This window comes from Microtus oregoni, unplaced genomic scaffold (assembly GCF_018167655.1).
Source record: "Microtus oregoni isolate MIOR12 unplaced genomic scaffold, Mior012 000059F_ref0000304, whole genome shotgun sequence".
In the NCBI taxonomy this organism is placed as follows: Eukaryota; Metazoa; Chordata; class Mammalia; order Rodentia; family Cricetidae; genus Microtus; species Microtus oregoni.
In genome coordinates this window covers 10,172,811-10,178,488 of record NW_024543835.1, presented here as the reverse complement: position 1 = coordinate 10,178,488, position 5,678 = coordinate 10,172,811, and the positions used below count along the sequence as shown (strand labels likewise).

General features: G+C 40.2%; 1 pseudogene; it reads left to right on the top strand.

Moving 5' to 3' along the window:
- The first annotated feature begins 3,830 nt into the window (after window positions 1-3,830).
- Window positions 3,831-4,119, top strand: LOC121439056 (annotated as a pseudogene).
- Window positions 4,120-5,678: the final 1,559 nt, after the last annotated feature.

The window sequence follows — 5,678 nt, the reverse complement described above, 5'->3', positions numbered from 1 at the left end:
AGGATTGTGGCTTCAGACATGGCCCTTGGTGGCAGCATGGATTTAGCTATCACAATGGCCTCAGGTGGCAGCAGAGACCACTTAGCTGATTATGGCCCCCCGTGGCAGCACATCTCGAGGGCATCAACATGGCTTCTGGAGACTACCCAGAGCATGGACAACTGCATCTCCTTCAGTTTTAACATGGCCCACAGACATCAACACAGACCATGGCCATATCAGGACCACCAGCTCACTCATGACTCTCGGTGAAAGAATGGATCACAGACCTCAGCATGCCATCAGGTTTCTATACAGGTCATCTACATGGTCCCCCAAGTCAATAAAGCCCAAGAACATCACTAAGGCTTTAGTCAGTGCCACAGGCTGAGTACATCTTCATGGATCTCAGGCTTTATCACAGTCTGGGGCATCAATATTGACCATAGACACCAACATGGCCTCCAGTGGCATCAAAAACACAGTAGTCATTAGAGGAGGTTCAGTCCAGAAAGTGGACCATTCCTCACCCCAGGCCTCCATCACTGATTGCCCAGAGGCAGGGCCATCCTGCTGGGCAGTGTGTTCAGGGTCTGAGTCTGCATCTTCATTTGTGTAAGATCCAGGCTGCAGCACACCACCCTAAGAACCCTACCAGGCAATGACAACCTGTTTGCCTAAGCCCTCTCTCACACCTGTCAGTGCTATCTTGTCTCCAGTTCCACCTCACTCCACAGTGTGCATGTAGCACCCTATTTTCTAAAGTTCCCACTTCTCCACCACGTATTTGCTTTCATAGTGGTGCTTGATACCCACACTATGAGGCACGGTGGTCTCCACATTTGTAATTTTATTCAACTGTACAGAAGCTTAAAATTATGCAATTAACAGGAAAATAGAAAGAATCAGAAAATATTATATTGAATGAGGTAATTCATGCATAGAAATCCAAATACTGAATGTTCTCCTTGAGATCCTAGTCTCTGTTAAATGTGTATATAGTTGGGAGTGAATATGGGTCAAGGCCAAAAAACTGGAAAGTGACTGATATAACGGGAAAGAGAAGGATTAAGGGATGGTGGGTTTGGAAGAGAGTTGAACAAAGTGGAAGGTACACTAGTGGATGCAATAGGCTACAGTAGGAAAAGGGAAACAGAGAAAAGGGAGATAAGAATGAGGAGGAAGGGAAAATCAATCAAATTATTCCATATAGAAACCTGTTATTTCAGAATCTCATTTAAGATATAACCTGTGACCTACACATAACCTCCCTGCCTATGGGATGTGCTGGTGTAAGGGCAGCGTCGAGCTTGCGGAAGTGGCAAATGAATGACCGGTCAAACCTAAAACCCATGCCAGGAGAGTAAGCCCATCCAAACACGAGTAGAGAGAAAAAAATGAGAGTGTAATCATGCCTAATGAGATTGTACCATACTCATAGATTGCTATCTAGCCCAATTGTCATCAGAGAGGTTTCATTCAGTAACTGGTGGAAACAGATGCAGATAACAACAGTCAAGCATTAGGCAGAGTTCAGAGGATCCCTTAGAAGAGGGGGAGGAAGGATTTTAAGAGCCAGAGGGGTCAACAACACCACTAGAAATCTCACAGAATCAATTAACTTTGGTTGATAAGAGCTCACAGAGACTGAACCAACAACTGGGGAGCCAGCACAGGACTGACCTAGGCCCTCTGCATATATGTAACAGCTGTGTAGCTTGGTTTTCTTTTTTCTTTTTTTAAAAATAATTTATTTAACTTTATCTTATTCATTGGTGTGAAGGTATCAGATCACTTGGAACTAGAGTTACAGACAGTTGTGAGGTGCTATGTGGGTGCTGGGAATTTAACACAGGTCCTCAGGAAGAGCAGCCAATCTAAGCCATCTCTCCAGCCCAGTAGCTTGGTTTTCTTGTGGGTCTGCTAAGAGTGGGAACAGGGACTATCTCTGTATCTATGTACAGCAAAAACAGGTTTAAGAGAGATGTTTTATTGCTTTGTTCATATGCACACAGAAGAATTAAATGGGTATATACTGGCCAGAATATGTAAAATTCATCAAACATTTTTAAAAACTGAAATGTACCACATGAAATTATAAAGGTAATATTACTAGAAGAAATTAATCCATATACTCCATGGCAGTGATGCTGGTTGTCATGTTATATTCTTAAAGTTTTGGTTGTGTGCATAGCTTTTAGCAGTTGAGTCTTCTCTCCAGATCAGTTATATTCTTAAAACAAACAGGATCCAAAGCCACAGAGAAACTCTGTCTTGAAAAAAAGCCAAAAAAAACAAAGACAAAACAAAAAAAAAAACAAAGACTGCATTATGCACTTTCATGAGCTTTTCTAGGAAATCACTCTTTTTTAAAAAAATAAGTTATTTTGTTTTATGTATATTCCTGCTTTGCTAGCATGTATGTCTGTATACCACTTTCATGCCTGGTGCCCAAAGGGATCAGAAGAGGGCATCAGATGCCCTGGAGCTACAGTCACAGATGGTTGTAAGTCTTCATATATATGGGTATCCTCTAGAAGACAATCAGTGCTCTTAACCAGACCCATATTTCCAGCACCTTAAAATAGAGCCAACTCATGATTAAACTAACTTACCTGAATGAAATTTTTATGTTATATTTAATCTTAAATTTTAATATTATAGTAGTATAAACATTTAAGTTCATCTATTTTGTGTGTACATTTATGGAATTAAATTTCATTTGTTTAAAAAATCTTGCTCAGGAGCTAGGAAGGTGGCTCAGGTTTTTTATTGTTGTTTGTTGTTGTTTTTGTTTTTAGAGACAGGGTCTCTCTGTAGCTTTGGAGCTCGACCTGGATCCTGAGTGCTGGGATTAAAGGTGTGCACCACCACCGCCCGGCTGATGGCTCAGGTTTAAAGCACTTGTTCTTTCAGAGAATTCAGGCTCCATTCCCACTCACATAGAGGCTATAGTTACATTTGTAACTATAGTTCTAGTGGATCCCACACCCTCTCAAGGTCTCTGCAGGCACTGCATACAGTGGTATGCAGACAAACATGTAGGCTAAACACTCATGCACATAAACTATATAAATATTTTAAATTACCCTTTTTAAAACACTAGAGAAATGGCTCAGTCTTTAAAAAGCTTCCTGGACAAGCCCAGGATTCCACGTTTGGATCCCCAAGCACATATAAAAGTGGGTATGGTGGCATATACATCTAACCCTGGCACTGGAGGTAGGTGAATACAGATAGATTATCCAGCTAGTGCAACAGAGTCAGTGAGTTCCATGTTTAGTGAAATATCCTATCTCAAAAAATAAGATGGAAAGTGCCTGCAGAAGACAGCTGACATTGACTCTAAACTCCACATGCACACATACATATGTGTGCACGCATACAAACATGTACTATATAGAAACACACACAGTATTGTTTTATTTTCAGTGAGTTTACCTTTGCACTTTGAGTTTTCTTTTTTCCCCATTTACTTAGCACTGTCATAAAGTGAACTCTTTAGAGTATCAAAGTTCAAATTAGTCATCCCTTCCTGACCAAAAGATATGACTAGCATTGATTATTTAGATACGGGATAGTTAAGAAAAATTTCAGGAAAAAGGTATACAGCTAGGTACTGCTTCCCATGCTGTGAAAAAAAAAAAAAACAAAAAACTCTGCCCACTGGCTGCTCTGAAAAGCCATATTTGCATTGTTCCCAGTGCTGCTCTTAGCTTGCTTTTGCCGCCCACCCGCCTCCTCCTCCTCCTCCTCCTCCTCCTCCGCAGCGGACTCCTGCAGCCCTCTCGCCAGTCCTCGAACTCGATTCGTCTCGCCCTCGCTGCAGCGGATCACCAGCGTGCCCCACCATGTCAGGCGCGGCAGTGGACACCAGCTCCGAGATCACCACCAAGGACTAGAAGGAGAAGAAGGAAGTTGTGGAGGAGGCAGAGAATGGAAGAGACGCACCTGCCAATGGCAATGCTCAGAATGAGGAAAATGGGGAGCAGGAGGCCGACAATGAGGTAGATGAAGAAGAGGAAGAAGGTGGGGAGGAAGAGAAGGAGGAGGAAGAAGGTGACGGTGAGGAAGAGGATGGAGATGAAGATGAGGAAGCTGAGGCTCCTGCGGGCAGCAGGTAGCTGAAGACGACGAGGATGATGATGATGCTGACACCAAGAAGCAGAAGACTGACGAGGATGACTGGATGGCAAAGGAAAAGCTAAACTAAGGCCGCCGTGACCTGTTCACCCTCCACTTCCCGTCTCAGAATTTAAATGTGGTCACCTTCGAGTAGAGGAGCAGGCCCCGCCCGCCCACAGCAGGCAGAGCCACCCACAGATGCTCTTCATCAACCCACCAAAACCACAACATGAGTTTGCAACAGGGGAGGAAAAAAATCAAAACTTCCAAGGCCCTGCTTTTTTTCTTAAAAATACTTTAAAAGGAAAATTTGTTTGTATTTTTTATTTACATTTTATATTTTTGTATATATTGTTAGGGGTCAGCCAGTTTTGATGATGACTTACCAGACCAGCCTTCAGAGCGTTCTCTGTCCTATTTCTGACCTTACTTGTGGTGTGACCATGTTCATTATAATCTTAATGGAGAAATAAAAACTTGTAAAAAAAAAAAACAAAAACGACAACAACAACAACAAAACCCAATCTTATTCGGAGCATTACAGTAACTTTTTTTGTGTATGTACCTAACAATACTAAAAGTAGTTGGTTTGAAATGGTTAAAAAGGCCAAAGATAAAAGGTTTCTTTTTTTTCCTTCCTTTTTTTTTGTCTATGAAGTTGCTGTTTTTTGTTTTTTTGTTTTTTTTTTTTGGCCTGTTTGATGTATGTGTGAAACAATGTCCAACAATAAACCAAAATTTTATTTTGCTGAGTTGTTCTAAAAAACAAAACCTCCAAAGATATTTGCAAGAACCATGTTAAAGTGTGATCTTCAAGAAATTAACATCCGAAAGTAATAGTTCTGTTATCTTTTCCCTCTATTTAACCACTAAGCCTCTTTGCTGCCTTGACTCCTGCTCCTGGTATTGAACAAACCTATTTGCATTGCCATATAATACTGTTGCTTTACTGACTTTTTTATTTGTCTTTCTCTCTATAGAAAATGTATACTTCCTAAGAGTAATTAATATTCCATCAAGAGCACATCATGAGCATTACATCAAAGTTTATTGAATAAGAATATCTTGGACAATTTACAAAGAAACATATATTCTAATAATTCAACTACTATTTGTTGAATACACAGAGTTATAGAAAGACATTTAGATCCAAACATAATATTAGGGATATATTTTCACCCTTTTATTGCAGTATTGTTTGAGAGACAGATTTAAAATAAGAGGTATCTTTAGTGCAGCATATTAATTGATGGATAAAGCCATACTTAGGGCAATATAGGTTCTCTGGGAAAACTCAGAAATGTGTTTTAGGCATATTCTTTCAGATAGGCTCAGTTAAAAATAAGTATGGCATATGTTTAAGAAGTAGTCTCATTTTCACCTAAAAATTTCCTCTATTAGCAATCAATGTATTGCTCCTTTATCATATAAAATTCAGTTAATGATGTTGTATCTGTTTCTTCTTTCTAGCACTTATACAACCTTCTTCAATATTTAAGATACTAGATTTAGTAGCTCACCTCTATGCTTACAAAGAATGGTGCATAGTTCTTTGGTTTTCCACTTCGTATATG